A 16,765-nucleotide genomic window follows, 5' to 3' on the forward strand; every position below is an offset into this window, starting at 1 on the left:
TTTTATCTAGCAGCACTGCTTTTATTATTCTGTCCTTATTTTTATTAGGTTTTTATTTTTTTTTGGGCATATTCCCACAATCAGTGTTCTCCCACTCTAGGGAGGCACAGGGGAAAGGCCCGAAAGTGTTTCTGTCTTTTTGGTCACTTCTTGAAACAGATAATAGATCATTCATAAATGAATTGTTTTAAAGTGTGAAGTTTGGTGGTCTGACGTTTTGACGTCTTGTATTTTACTGTCTGTTTAAGTGTTTGTCTTGTTTGTTATGTGGATATATTTCCACAGTGTTTATTATTTTTACATTGTGTAGTCTCTGTAATTCTTTGTAATTGGCTTAATGTAAAGCCCTTTGTGCTACATTTTATGAATGAAAGGTGCTCTATAAATAGCTGGCTAATTAGCTACATCTCATTTTAGATCTATACTGAAATTCACTTTCACTGCTGTAACCTGTGGAAGAACCAATGCACTTGTAAATCACTTTGGATTAAAAGCGTCTGCCAAATGACTAAAATGTAAATGTAGGTTACCACATACAGCTGTCTCGGTCCTACACGTAGGCTGTGTCTGAAATGGCTCACTATTCACTAATCCCTAACTAGTGAATGTCCATATATTGCTCTATACAGTTTACTAAATAAACAGCAAATTCGGACAGCATTTGTAATCAAACAGCGTCATCACTTAGGCTATGCACTGCGTGCATATAGCCACAAAACCATTAACAAACATATCATATAGCCGTTCTTAAAACATTACTCCAGAGATATTAAACCTGTTTTTTTCTCCTACCCAGTCAAGACACAGCTCACTGAACCTTGCGGCATTCAATTTGTAATTGAGATTTTCATGTTACGAAAAATTATATATATTTAAAACATGAAACTACATGGCCTTGGCTTATTTTACGTGTGCGACATGTAAAAGAACACATTTTCAGACTAAGCATCTACAGCACACACCCTTACACATTTCTATGCGGGTTTAGATAAATATAGTGATCAGTGCGCAAGCAGAGCGCTTTTTCAGCAGGCTAATTTCAGCTATTGACAACATATCTGCCCTCGACAATGACCGAGGAGCGTCTTTCACAGCTTGCACTTTTTTGGGAGAAGTGACAAAGAATATTGAATATTTTGTGATGCATGTATGGTAGGCTATGGTGTGAGATTGTGATTTTGGCAAATCGGTGGAATATTGCTGCTACTGCTAATACTATGGTGTTTAAATATTTCCATTCACAAGCTGGTGTACCAGAGGCTATTGTGACGTCATAGGCTATTGTGACATCAAAACGGTGGACTATTGCCAGTACAGTTTAAATGTTTGCATTTACAAGCTGGTGTCACAGAGTGGATATGAACATTTTGATGTATTATAGCTTTTATGTATGTCGTGAGAGAGATTAAAAAAACCACTGTAGAAACTGAATGCTCCTCCATTCATTTCTATTTTTTGCCTGGAAAACCTTAAATATATCTAAAAGCTGTGAACGAACACATCATTCAGGACCAAGCTGGACATTTTCCATTTTGTTTAATGTCGATAGCTTGAAGACTGTGGGAGGAGTAGGCGGACAAAAAACCAAAACACTGAAATCCAATTAAGTAATTAATTGGAGTTGTAATTACAGTGCAAGTGAAATGTTGGATGAAGTAAATGTTTTTGACAATGATGAATATTAAACATGGCATTTATTTTTTATAATTATAATATAATATATAATTTATAATTTTATAATTATAATGCTTTGTAAAATACTTTGGTTATTCGAGTAAAGAGGTATCATTACCATATTTCCTTCTTTCTTTCTGAACAAATTTCTGGTTAATAGCACTACAAGTTTAAATTTAATGTGATGTTGGTATATTGGAATGTAAACTTTACTAAAATGTAAAAATTCTGAAGAATAAAGGCATGAATCTGGGATTAATTTAACAATAAAACTGCAACAGAAGCCTGAAAATTGCATCAGAAAAAAGAGGCCCAGTAGACATCATCTGAACCCCCCTGGCCGGCTACTTTTTCTCTTTGGCCGACTACTCACATTTTAGGGGAACACTTATCTGCAAAGAAAGCTGCGTTGCATCAATTTTAAAGTATATAATACTATAACAGTTTTTGAAATGTACTTATTTTATTAATGTTTGTACTGTACAGCGCTTTGAGCTTGGGAAAAGCGCTTCACAAATAAAATGGGCGGCCTGTAGTGTAGCGGTGAAGGTGCATGACTGGGACCCACAAGGTCGGTGGTTCTAATCCCAGTGTAGCCACAATAAGATCCGTGCAGCCGTTGGGCCCTTGAGCCAGGCCCTTAACCCTGCATTGCTCCAGGGGAGGATTGTCTCCTGCTTAGTCTAATCAACTATAAGTTGCTTTGGATAAAAGCATCAGCCTAATGTAATGTTTTAGTATTATTAAAACAAAAGCACCAAGATGAGGGGCGGTTTTAGTGATTTGGAGGCCCCAGGCAAAGACAAATGCGGGGCCCTTTTTGCTAAATGCAATCATAGCTAGTGAACAAAAACTATGTGGAAGCAGCTCTTTTCAATTAACAAAGCTACAGCATGAAAGGACAGACCCAAATGAGAATTCTAACTGTTCTAACTGAAGAACTTCAAATGACCTTCAGTCAGTTCTAAGAAAATATGGCAAGAAAAATATTAGAAGTATATAATCTCTAATTCCTTCAAGACAAAAGTACATGCTTTTTGATGAAGCATTTGAGGGTCTCTCTGTGATGGTGGTGGTGCAAATGCTGCTGCTGGATGCTGAGCTGGAGCACTCCGAGCGGGTGTCTGATTTGTGGTGGGCTGCTGCTATCTTGTCTCTGACACTTTCCTCCCACACTGTAGCTGCTTCACCGCAACCAGCAGAGGCACTATCACTAGAAGTTGTAGGTGCGCTGGGTGCACAACCAGCTGAGGCAGCAGTAATTGACAGCCCCTTATTATTATGGTGCTTGGCCTACCGCCTGCCTGCCTGACTGGTCAGCCTGTTGCTCTTCATCCATTCTTCTGCAGGTCCTGACCCCAGTTACCGGCTTCTCTTTAATGCAGCCAATTCAGTAGGTAAGCCCTCTGCTCTCCCACTGTGCTGATCTGTCTGTGGAGCTAGCAGTGTTGACCTGGGAGCTTGGCTGATCTGTCTGTGGAGCTAGCAGTGTTCACCTGGGAGCTTGGCATGGAGTGTTGACTGTCAGTCTTTCTTGGGCTAGTTGTGGCCTTGATGTTAGCTACCTTTGTGGGATTGCTGATTGGCATTTGGCAGATAGTTTTTATTTTTATTTTCATTATTACTGGACAATGATTTTCATCCTTGCCTTGCTCAGTTGGGTAATTGCGTGGGATGGCAACAAAGGCAACCATTGTTGGGCATGTGATTCTGACAATTTGCACTCCCAGCTGGTCATTCCGTGTGGTGAAACTCGCACAAATTGACTAATTGAGCAACCACCGTCTCGCTTTTTCCCCAAACTCTCAGCCATACAAGCTGGGCATATTGTCAGCCTCTCTGTTTTTAAAAACTGCTTCACAATCTCGAAGAACTCTAATTTGGATTTTGTTGCTTCCACAGACTCAAAGAGGACTTTCTCGTTCACTTTGGCGAGACAGAGACGTTCAGTTGTTCTTTTAGTTTTAATATCAGGAAGTGTGCAACCAAATCCTGGCCCCTTGTTGAACTGTAGCACCCCAGCTGATTTTAAATGTCTGGTCTCGGCGTTATTCATTTGAATGTACGCAGTTTACTTCCAAAATTAGACATGATCTGAATCTGGGCTAAATCTACAGATCTTACTTACTTTACTTTATTGTCATTGTACAACAAAACGTTGTTTGGAGCAAGCCTGTAGATGCCAAATTAAATATAAAAAGACCATAAGGTATAAAACTATAAATACAAGATACAAAGTAATAGTAAATATTAATTTATTCATTCATTATCCTAACCCGCTTATCCTGAACAGGGTCGCTGGAGCCTATCCCAGCATACATTGGGCGAAAGGCAGGAATACACCCTGGACAGGTCGCCAGTCCATCACAGGGCACACATTCATTCACACACTCATACCTATGGGCAATTTCGACTCTCCATTCAGCCTAACCTGCATGTCTTTGGACTGTGGGAGGAAACCGGAGTACCCGGAGGAAACCCATGCAGACACGGGGAGAATATGCAAACTCCACACAGAGAGGCCCCGGCCGCTGGGGATTCGAACCCAGGACCTCCTTGCTGTGAGGCGGCAGTGCTACCCACGGCACCATCCATGCCGCCTATAGTAAATACTGTTCTTCAGCCTGGTCAAGCAAGCATACAGAGCTCTGTAACGCTTGCCAGATGGCAAAAGGGTGAAGATGTGTCCGGGGTGGGTCGAGTCTTTACAGATGTTCATGACTTCACGGCTGCAGTGGATTCTGTGGATCTCTTCTAGAGATGGGAGCTGTGAGCCGATGATCCTCTGGGCTGTTCTGATAATGCGCTGGAGGGCCTTCCTGTTGTCAAGAGTGCAGCCAGAGTAGCATGCTGTAATGCAGTATGTTATAACGGACTCTATGGCGCACCTGTAGAAGTTGACCAGCAGCTGTTGTGGGAGTTGTGCTTTCTTCAGGCACCTCAGGAAGTGAAGCCTCTGCAGACCTTTCTTCGCCATCGCTGTTGTGTTGGTGGACCATGTCAGGTCATAGCTGATGTGAACTCGCAGGTATTGGTCTGTAGGGATGTGTATCATTAGGATTTTATTGATACCGATACCAATACCGATACTCCTTATCGGTGCCGGTATTTATCGATACTCTTATCGATACCACGGCGTGTAATTTAGTGTATAAAATAAAGATGTTACAAGATGGTAAAAGATTCAATCGTTTTTTATTACCACAAGGGGGGTAACACCAGTAACATCATTAAACAACTTACAGCACCTGCCTTTTAAGCCCTTAGCAAGTCAACATGTGCAGTGCGAGGTATGTCAAAAAAACGAGCAAGCAGCTCCATACAGCCTTAAAGGTAACTATCAATGTGATAATGCTTCAACAGAACAGAAGCTTAACTTAAAATTACAAATGCTTCTCAGAATAGATGAAATAAGAGCCGCGGTGGTGCAACAGGCTAAGACGCAGCAGACTTGCGGTTGCAGTTTGCTGCAGTTGCATACCGGGGACTGGGGTTCGATTCTCGGTCCTGCCAAAAGCCAAGTTTGGCCGGCTCACGTGGAGCAGCAATAATTGGCTCGCTGCTCCAGAGGGAGGGACTTGGCAGGGTTAGTAGATTGCTGCACAAAAACAAGCACCTCAAGCACCTCGGAATCACGGTTATAGCTTGGGACGCGAGACAGCTTCAAGAAGGCGTGTCGCTCTCTCGTTGGCTGCCGAGGGACGGTGTGGGGGCGGTGTATCTAATACTAGCTCTAATTGAATCAGACGGGGTCCAATTGGCTACCAAATTGGGAGAAAAATTGAAAAAATTGGATAATAATTATTTTAAAAAAGAATAGATGAAATAAATTAAAAAAACCTAGGGAGATGACCAAAGCCCTTGCCTACATGTTCAACCCAACAGACACATACATATAAACAGAACGGTGTAGGGGAGGCGCTTCTCCTGACGCATTTAGCCCTAACAGTTTTTGTTAAGGAAAAGCAACATATTTACTTTCTCTGGCAGCAGCCGAGATCGCTCTGGACAGAGTGACGTCACGCTATACATTCGGATAAAATGGCGCTGCACGTGCTTTAAAAAGGTAATTTAATTACTTATTATTTTTAATCCAGATTTACTGGCAGTCTTAAACCTTTAAGGATGTATATATTGGGAATCAATCTTGTAAATTATGCCAACTTAATCTAGTATTTCACTTCCCCTTTAAAGATTCCTACACTCACCGTGACTTGATGAAGAAGCACTGTCGGAATCTGCCTGTACGGAGGAGGGCACGGTGTTGTTAGCGTCTGCCGGGTTGCTAACTTTAGATGCGTTGTTTAGGCAGTCAAACATGCCGCACTCCTTCAGCTTTATGCTATGGGTAGACTGCAAGTGTTTCATGATGTTGCTGGTGTTACCCCCCTTTGAAGCAACTACTTTCTTGCATATATTGCATTGAGCCGAGGATTCATTGAGTTTGATGAAGTGAGCCCATACCTTGGAGCGCTTAGCTCTTACGGTCAACATATTGACTACTAGAGAAAACAACGGGGCGCTGCGTCATAACTTGTCGACGGCGGCAGTGTCATAATTACGCGATGGTTAGGTAGACTCTTAAAAAAATACCGAAAACAGTATCATTTGTCCAGAATCTTTAGCGGTACTCTGGTACCGACCAATTAGGAACCGGTACCAAAAAATACCTGTCTGTACCTAGTCTGTCTCTACCCTCTCTGTCTCTGCTAGTTTATTCTTGTCCATCATTCATTAATAGCAGTGGCAGCTGGAAAGCTGCAAATAGACAGGGTGGAAAACTTTAAACTTGTCATTCGTCTCAACCGGTTTTCATTAATTTTCCTTGCTTTACAGGTGTCCCAACACTCTTAAATACATTTTCATACGAAAAACGGCACTACCACATCAGCGCTCAGCACAACATGTAATAAAGGTCATTGTTGTGAATTAATTGTTGTATTGTTCTCAAGGAAAATGACTGAAAACAGTTCCTGACCAAGATGCACTTTGAGGGAGTTTGACCTGTTTTCAGCTCAGCAGCCACTGATGGTTTATTACAGATTACAGTAAAATATGGTAGACTGAAGCCTCTGGTGATGTGTGCAGGGTTTTTTATTTCTCTTTTTTGCCTTCAAAGTGCTTGATATTTTATTGAAGCGCTAAACCCTCCTATTATGTTTGGGATCAGTTTGACCCCATTCAGTGTTTTACATCTCTTAAAAGCCTTTTTTTCCCCATGTTGATACTGTATGATTTTCACCTTTTCTATTTTGGTGGGATTAAATAGTAAACATCAGATGTGGATGGATCAGGTGCCAAACTTTCACTTCCTGTACCTTAGGTTCAAAAATGAGATGTTTCTCACTGATTTGTCATATTTATGCATAAAAGGCAAGTAATTTGGGAGACAATAGGGTTAGGGTTAGGTCTTATTCCTCCTTAGGCCTTGGACTGTCACCTTTAATTTGAGGGTATGTACATCAATTTCAGGTGACCCATCAATATATACATAGTCCCCCATTTTAGGGGACCAACAAGAATTGTTGACAGTTGACTTCTTGGCTTCTCTGATTGGCTAGATCTATTCAATTGCTTCTTTAGTTCAGTTGGAATAAATATTTCAGTTTCAGCTCTTGATTCTAGGCTTTTGATTGCCTTGGTAGTCTGTTATTGGCGTTTGTCAGTAGGATAACCAAAATTGTTTCATGGTGCCCCCACGTGAACCCAGACGAGCCTCCATTGGGAAACGCCCTGACAAGATCTGGATCCTGTCTGCCCCCGTCTCATTGGCCAACATGGTGTCCCTTTCTGGAGCTACACACCACCACTCCTGCTTCAGTGCAGCAACAGCTGCATTAACAGTTAGGCTTCTTACGATGTGAAATCCGTTGACCGTTGAAATAATTTTCAATAAAAAGCAATGAGCTTCTGTATAGAAGCATGGCTGCTTGTGTTTTCACTGGCAATGAGTGAGGATTCATTTACACTGAAATAGGAGGAGTACATTTCCCTCTAACTGGTTTAAGTCTTGCCACTTGGGGGAAATACTAACAAGCTTGTTGGTGCACATAGCCTAATAAATATTGGTTCACTAGTTTGAATGGCCTTGCGCTTATGAGGTAGTTGAGCCAAAGCCGTACACATCGGCATAGCCATCACCATTGCAAGTAGTAATTTCTGCTGCTTTAATTCGTAGTTTTTGTAAGTCCAAAAAGCTGTTGGTTGGTACACACAGCGACTGACCCACATAATGTTCAAATGGCCTCGAGCTGACTGGATGAAGGGCTTCTTCCGGTAGCCGAATGTCGTTCACATGGACTCCGGCTGACATGGTGACTATCTTACCAACAGTGTGTTGGTGTATGGTAGTTCTGGGGGTTTGCTGTTGCCCCCTCCTGGTCTTATTCATGCTTGTATGGATGGCTGGGAGGGCTTCCAGAACAGAGACATGGATTGTCTAAGATTGATAATAAAGATTCTAACTTTGACACCAGTGGCCCTGACTGAACTGGTATTTTATCTACCTTGTCACTGTAACCACATCAAATGGATTGTTGTGGTGTAAATGTTTTGTAATGTATTTTAATGTCTTCCCTGACCAGGGACAGCAGATGAAAATTAGCTACAGAGCTAACTCTGGTTCATCATGGTCCCTGTTAAATAAAATAAGAAAGTAAGTAAAGTAAGGCTGTGGACCACTGTAGCCCTGTTCCTCCCCCGGTTCATGACCAAACCTCGACACATCTTGGAGCTCAAGTTGCATCACCCTGCCTCTCTAAACCTGCTCACTGTACTTTCCCTCATTTTACACTTGCTACTTCCAGCTAGTTTATTACCTCAACTATAACCTGCTCAACCCATTTGAATGGCTGTGATAGATTTCATATCACATTTCTGGTAAATCCATTCTACCTTTACTTTACACCTTGCCAGCCAGCGGAGGAGGAGCTCCCCGTCTATAGCCAGGTTCCTCCTGAGATTTCCTATTGGGGAGTTTTTTTTCACCACTTTTTGATGGTGAAAAGCCTCTTAGAGACTGTCTTCTATTAAAAGCACTATACAAATCAAATTAAAGCTTGTGTGATGGCTTGGCCATGGATAACAACTGGCCTATGATCACCCACTGATGTAGGGTCAAACACCATCTCCTCCTACTTCACATTTAAAATCAGATGGTTTGAGTCACACCACTGCACAAACCTGTCTATCGCAGAATGCTACACTACTAGGCTACTGCCCTTGTGCAGGGCACCATGCTGTTGTTATCTCCTCTGAACATGTCCTTAAAAGAAGTGCAGAGTTGTTATCTGGCCCTTTGGCTTTCTTTGCACTTGTGGGTCTAAAAAGTGACCGAACCTTATCAGACTCAATCACCAACCGCAAACTGCAGCACCTCTTTACAGTCAGCAGAAAAGTCCTGCTCTGTAGGTGGGAATGAGCTGTTTACAGTCAGCAGAAAAGTAATGTTCTGTAGGTGGGAATGAGCTCTTTACAGTCAGCAGAAGTCCTGTATTGTGAGTACAGCTCCCATTCATCAGAGAGTGGGGTAAAATTCAGCGTTTGATAAGAGTTCATAGCGGGTAGTGAATAATGGAGATGGATGAAGACTGCAATGTGTGACAGACCTGAAACATTTTACTATGCAGGTGGTCAGTCTTTTACCACATCAATCAGACATCCAGCATCCAGTCCTCAACTGTGCCCTGATACTACAGACTCGTCAGGAACTACAAACATGGCATCCCTAACACTCATCAGGTTTTAGATAGAAGAGTAAGAAGAGAGGGATGAGACTAATGTGGACAAAGAAAGAATGCTGATGAACAGAGTAGTAAACTGAGAGAGAAAGAGCTTTTTATCATTTCACTGCACAGAGCCATAATCACTAATCCTGTTTAGTTAAGGTTACACAGTACACCGCACTACTCACCCAAGTCTCTGTAGTTTACAGTTTGGACTCATCAGTCCAGCACAGAGCAGCTTCACTACTGAATCTCCCAGGTTATTGTAGCGGAGGTCCAGATCTCTCAGTGATGAGTTTGATGACTGGAGAGCTGAGGCCACAACTTTACAGGACTCCTTTGTTAGGTCACAGCTGTTCAGTCTGTAAAGAAGAACGAATATATTATAGTATTAAAAGGTTAGGTAAGATGTAAAAGATAACATCCTTCAGAGTGGGCAGTGAGTTTGTTCGCAATGTTGTGGGACATTTGGCTCTGCTAAAGGTAAGATGTAAAATATAACGCATCTTTCAGTGGAGAGGGAGCACGCTTTTTTCCCCTCTGGTTTTCTGTGACAAAGTTCCCACAGCTGTTATGTACGGCACTGAGGACCCAGACGCAGACCAGGGGATAATCCAAAAAGGTTGTTATTTATTCTGAGTTTGAAAGCCAAGAGATCCAAGACAATGCCAAAAACAGAAAGCAAAATAATAGTTGAGTAAACAGGCAAAAAGGTCAAAAATCCAATAAATCAAAGGGCGAAAGTACAAAAGGGCGAAGGCAAAAATCGAAGTCACTAAAACAAAGCAGATAATCAAAGACCAGGAAAGCAGAAGGGCAAACAAAATAAGAGGGCAAGGCAAGCTCGAAAATCAAAGTCAAAGGGGTGTCTTCAGGAATCTCAAAATATAGGCGTACAAGGAATTCAGCTCTATAAATGATCTGATAATGGGTGAAACGGAGACTGAGGTTTAAATACATGAGGGAAGGTGACAATCTAGGCGGGGCTGGGGAGAAGGTGGGCTAAACAAATAGACAGCAGGTGGGGAAACATAATAGGGTAATAACATCATAACAGGAGGGAGACGAAAACGTGGACTGGATGCATGTAACCAAACATGTAAAACATACAGCTCCGGATTAGGGAGCAGACATTTGCATAGATTGAAGATGTAGTGATAGTCAGAGACAGGTGCGAACACTTCGCTGAAACTAAGCAAATATAATCAGGGATAGCCATAGGGATGCGGAGTTATAGAACATTGCAGAAACACCAAGAGATTGCGTTAATGAATTAGTTACGTGAATATTTCAAACTACCCAATAAAAGTGACTGTTAGTTAGTTAGACAGACAGTAAGTGTATAAATCGGATTAGTACTGTACAATATCTAGATTAGTAGTAGTTAGTAAGAATAGTGCTTTACAACATTTAACTACCAAGAGAAGCAGGAAGTAAGAATTGCGAGGTTGGAAGGAATGTTGAAAACCCGAAACCACCGTAAACACCCGAATAGTGGGACACGCAGACAGGGGAGTGACTTGGCTGGTAAACAATCAGACGCAGACATAACAGGGGATCACAAATGAAAAACTGTAATGGAAACCAAGGATGCATGATAATGAATAAATAACAAGAATAAACATTAATACAAACAGGACAGATACAGAAACATTACAACAGCATTGCAAGCTAACACAGCTAAAGGCAGACTGACATACACACAACATGCTCATATCCTGTGGGCTCCAGAATTATTGGCACCCTACATAAATATGCATAACAATACTGTAGACTGTGTCCTGAAAAGGTATCTGTATCATAATAATAAAATATATCAGATACACTCATCTACCTCCTGACACTATAACTGTTTGATGTAGCAAATTTATTTCAGTAAGCCTATTGCTTCACCCATGGCTTTGACTGTTTTTTTTCTTATTTCTCTGCCTTCATTGAGGTTGTTTTTAATGGCTTCCTTGACTGTAATTGGCACAATTCTGGTCCTCGTGTTGACAAACGCCAATAACAGACTCCAAAGCAGGAGTGCACTCTCCAGTCCTGGAGGGCCGGTCTGCGAGCTGGTTTTTGTTCCAAACACTTACCTTAATTTTTTTTTCTGGCAGCTCTAGAAATGACATTGGTTCACTCCTGTACTTGAGCACAGTACAATCTTTAGGATATACTAGCAGTCGGCAGTTGTAGCTGGGTCATACACAAGACATAATTTAGCTAAATCAATAATTAAGAGCAGAAGTTGCACAAAATCCTGAAGTGGCTTAGTTCTTGCTGTGCACCCCTGCTCCAAAGGCAATCTGCTTTTATTATTCTGTCCTTATTTTTATTAGGTTTTTATCCTTTTGATTTTTTTTCTCTTTGGCCTACTACTTAGATTTTTGGGGAACACTCTGCATTGGCCAACATGCGGTCCCTTTCTGGAGCTACACACCACCACTCCTGCTTCAGCGTGGCAAGGACTGCAGTAACTGTCACCTGCATCCTCAGTGAAAGCTACGGGCCGTTGGGCATGTGCTCCTTACAATATGAAATCTGTTGGCCGTTGAAATCATTTTCATTAAAAAGCACTGATCTTGCTGTATAGAAGCATGGCTGCTTCGGTTTTTCACTGGTAGACTTCCAGAACAGAGACAAACCGCCAAACAAAACTGTATTGCTTCTGAGATTGTTCATAAAGATTCTAACTGACAACAGTGTTCCGACCATTTTAAATGTGAAAGTACCAATATGGACCAGGGCACAGAATTGTCCATCTATCCTCAGAAACAATTAATAAATTGGTCGCAAACTGGTAGAAAAATCCAGTCAGCCAAATTTCTTGGCATCTGAATTGATAAAAACATTAAACTGGAAAGATCACATCCACTTAGATCACATCTGGAGAAAAGTAACAAAATTACCCATCATCCATAACATCCATCCTTGGGTTCACCAGTCCTGTCTTTTAACTCTGAACTACAGCCTCATTTGCCCTTATCTTCTATACTGTTCAATTTCATGGGCCGCCACATACCCCACCTCTCTTCACAGAATCTTCATTTTGCTTAAATAAATTGTAAGACTAATTACTCACTCAAACCATCTGAGCCCACTTTTTGCTAAAATGTTCTGTCCATTTTTGATATGAACATTCAAATAACATGCTCTTTCAGCTACAACTATTTGCATCACCCAGAATCCCTGCAAAATCCTTGCCAGGATCTATTCTGCCCTAATTTGTAAGTTCAGACACATAGTACTGGATATACCAACAATATTCATCTCCCTCTCTTTCACTCCGCTACTCGTCCTTATTCGAATCAATAGCACCTACGTGCTGGTTGATCCATCAGATTACTCTGCCTTTTACTTTCAACAAATTCATCCTTTATTTGACAGTTTATCTTTGGAAATAATAATTGTGAATTAGATTAAATAAAATGTATGAGCGAGGAGTTTTTGCATTTGATGCTGTTTATGTTCTGGATTACCAACAATATTCATCTCCCTCTCTTTCACTCCTCTTTCACTCTGCTACTTGTCCTTATTCGAATCAATAGCAGCTATGTGTGGGAGATGGTGGGATACCGTGCACTGAACATTACTGCTGCCCTAGAGGTGTGGAGAATAGTTTTTAAAAAACACTGAAACTAAAATGAGATTACAGGATGAACCGAGAATCCCCCTTCCCCCCCTTAATCCCACACATGAGTTGTTCTGTATGTTTTGACAAAGGTTGATCCATAAGATTACTCTGCCTTTTACTTTCAACAAATTCATCCTTTATTTCACTTATGTTCTGGATTCAGAAGATTAAATGAGGGCACAAGCTAGATTCAGAAATCATAATCAAATTTTCAGATGCATGAAAATTTTATTGCACTTTATTCTGACTAGAATTATAAAGTATGAAAATATGCTGTGAATCATCTACATGAATAAAGACATGATACTCACATGGCCTTCCTGCAGTTCCTGACTACTGGTACCAATCTCTGACGACCTGCTTTTGATGTGTTGTAGGTCTTCAAGTCAAACTCATCCAGGATCTCCTCTGACATCAGTAACAGAAAGGCCAGAGCCGAACATTGGTGGGATTCCAGCTCTTCAGTAGAAAGTTTTCCTGATCTCAGGGAATTCTGGATTTCCTCCACTTGAGAGTCATTTAGTTCATTCAGACAATGGAACAGATTGATGGTCCTCTCTGCGGAAGATTCGCATTTGATCTTCTCCTTAATGTACTGAACTGTTTTCTTGATGCTCCCTGATCTGCTTTCTCTCGGTAGTCTCTTTAAGAGTTTTGTTTTCCATCCTGATGTTCTTCCTGTCTGTGGCAGTAGTCCTCCTAAGAGGGTCTTAACAGAGTCCAGAGAAAGGCCAAGAAGGAATCGGAGGAAAAGGTCCAGGTGCCCATTCTCACTCTCTAAGGCCTGATCCACTGCACTCCTGTGCAACTCAGACAGCTGCACGCTGCCACTGTGAGGTTTTGATTCTTCTGCTCTGAGCACATTTCTGTTCTCATGTACACATGAATGAAACACAAACAAGGCAGCCAGATACTCCTGAATGCTCAGATGCACAAAGCAGTAGAGCTTCTCCTGACCCAACCCACGCTCCTCTTTAAAGATCTCTGTGCACATTCCAGAGTACACTGAAGCTTCACTGACATCAATGCCACTGTCTCTCAGGTCCTCTTCATAGAATATCAGATTGCCCTTTTTCAGCTGTTGAAAAGCTAGTTGCCCCAGTCTCAGGATGATTTCTGTGTCTGATGCTGATGTCTTTGGGTTTGTTTCATCAGAGCCACGATACTTCAGATTCTTCACATTAGTCTGAATGTGCAGGAAGTGTGTGTACATTTCAGTCAGAGTTTTGGGCAGATCTCCACTCTCTACTTTACCCAACATTGTCTCCAGAACAGTAGCAGAAATCCAGCTGAAAACTGGTATGTGACACATGATGTAGAGACTCCTGGATGACTGGATGTGTGAGATAATTCTGCTGGCCTGGCTCTGATCTCTGATTCTCTTTCTGAAGTACTCCTCCTTCTGCGGTTCATTGAACCCTCGGACCTCTGTCACCTGGTGGATGCACTCAGGAGGGATCTGACTGGTTGCTGCAGGTCGGGAGGTGATCCAGAGGAGAGCAGAGGGAAGCAGACTCCCCTTAATGAGGTTGGTCAGCAGCACATCCACTGATGATGACTTTGTTATATCACAGCACATCTTATTGCTTTGGAAATGTAGAGGAAGTCGACACTCATCCAGACCATCAAAGATAAACAAAACTTTGACTTCATCACTTTCAACACTTTTGATCTCTTTCAGTTGTGGAAAGTAGTGCTGCAGAAGTTGCATCAGACTGAATGCTCTTTCCTTCTTCAGATTCAGATCTCGGAAAGGAAGAGTGAAGATGAAATCAACGTCCTGATTTGCTTTTCCTTCTGCCCAGTCCAGAATGAACTTCTGCACAGAGACGGTTTTCCCAATGCCTGCAATGCCCTTTGTAAGCACAGTTCTGATGCATTTCTCTTGTCCAGGTAAAGGTTTAAAGATGTCATTGCAGAGGATTGGAGTCTCCTGGGTGGTTTGTCTCTTGGATGCCATCTCAACCTGTCTGACCTCATGTTCATTATTGACCCCCCCACTTCCCCCCTCTGTGATGTAGAGCTCTGTATAGATCTCATTGAGGAGGGTCAAGTGGCCATGTGTTGCTAAACCTTCAAATATGCATTCAAACTTCTTCTTCAGATGAGTTTTCAGTTCCTGCTGGACTCTTTTAATGGATTCATCTGAAGAGAGGAAATACACATGAAGGAAATATACATATATAAATATATATAAAATATAATTATGTTTAAAATAAGATTAACATTTCCCATTCAATAACAGATTAAAAAGAAAAAGCTTATGCAGACAGTTTTCACAGTATTTTACTCACATCAAAGTGTAACATAAACTTTAACAGTGTAACACACACCTTGTGTTTTCTAGATATAAGATTATCAAGGTAAAGCATTATCATGAAAGTGTGAATTCTATAAATCAGAACATTGCACTGTGAGGTCTGTTTGCTAAACTCATGTCAGTACTCTAATGGACACACAGTAGCAATGAGATAAAACTTACTGTGCTGCTCTCTCTCCAGTGAGTCAGCGAGATCCTTCTGCTCCAGGGTCCTCAGGATGTGGAGTGTGATCTTCAGAGACCTCTCACTGCCACAGGTCTCCAGCAACTTCTCAACAATGTACAGGACCTCAGGATCCTCCTGCTCTCTCTCACTGCATTCTGGGTAATCATGGCTTTGATGAGTCTTGAAGGATTCCTTCATCTTCATGAACTTCTCCAGCACAAAAGGATCTTCAGACAGAGTCTTAAAGCATTCTGGGCAGTCCTGATCCAGATGACTCTGAAACAGTTTAAACTTTCCATTCTTCTTCAGCTCCACCAGAGTGCGCAGGAGAGACTGAAATAAACACATGAAGAGGTGTGCTGTATCAGTGTGTAATGAACACTTAATGCACCACAACCATTGCCTTGTGTGTCACATGTTTTGATGGCCAGAAAAGGGACAGATAATTTAAGACAAGAAACGCGCAGAGGTGCCAAACGCTCTTATTTGAAGTGCAGCTTGAAGGCTTTGTAGACATATGAAGTATGATAAATCATTCCTTTGCTAAGAATAGAATTGCTCTGTGCAATGCATTCAGTAAATGCTAACGGTGAACTGAATGCTTCTGGTTTAAAAGGCTCTGTTTGGAGGCTTACTCTGTGTTTGAGACCAGCAAAAGGAGTCTGGACTTTCTGTGAGCCACGCATGGCCAGGGCCACTGCAGAACTAGATTAGATATTAGCGTGTATGGTATTGCTGTTGTCTTTTGAGGGCTTAAAAAGTAGCACAATAGCACTAGGACAAGCGTTTTATGTGCACAGCAGAAAACTTCAACTGCTGTTTCCACTCAGGATTCCCTTCCCAAACATTTAAGATTTTTAATTTCAGGTCGACTTTTACCACGGCTACTTATGCCAAAAATATTTAAATGTGAAATTAAACGTTTTAATGAAACCGGTTGATTGCATGCGTGTCATGCCTCTGTTAGATAGTGTCCGAAATCGGTGTCTCGGTGGCGCAGCCTGTAGAGCACTGACCGCATGCTCATTGTGAGCCATGACGTCGGCGGTTCGAATCCGACCGTCCGACATTTGTCGCATGTCTTCCCCTCTCTCTCGCTCCTGTTCCTCCTGTCTCTCTACATTACATTATTGGCATTTGGCAGACGCTCTTATCCAGAGCGACGTACAACAATACTATACTATACTATACTATACTATACTGTACTATATACTGTCCAATAAAGCTGAAAAAGGCCTAAAAAATATAGTGTCCGAAAC

General features: G+C 41.7%; 1 pseudogene; it reads right to left on the reverse strand.

Annotated features, from left to right (window-relative positions):
- Nucleotides 1–15,854, reverse strand: part of LOC133140509 (NACHT, LRR and PYD domains-containing protein 12-like) — a 195,968-nt pseudogene extending 180,114 nt beyond the window's left edge.
- Nucleotides 15,855–16,765: the final 911 nt, after the last annotated feature.

The sequence above is a fragment of the Conger conger genome, chromosome 11, assembly GCF_963514075.1.
Source record: "Conger conger chromosome 11, fConCon1.1, whole genome shotgun sequence".
Classification (NCBI taxonomy): Eukaryota; Metazoa; Chordata; class Actinopteri; order Anguilliformes; family Congridae; genus Conger; species Conger conger.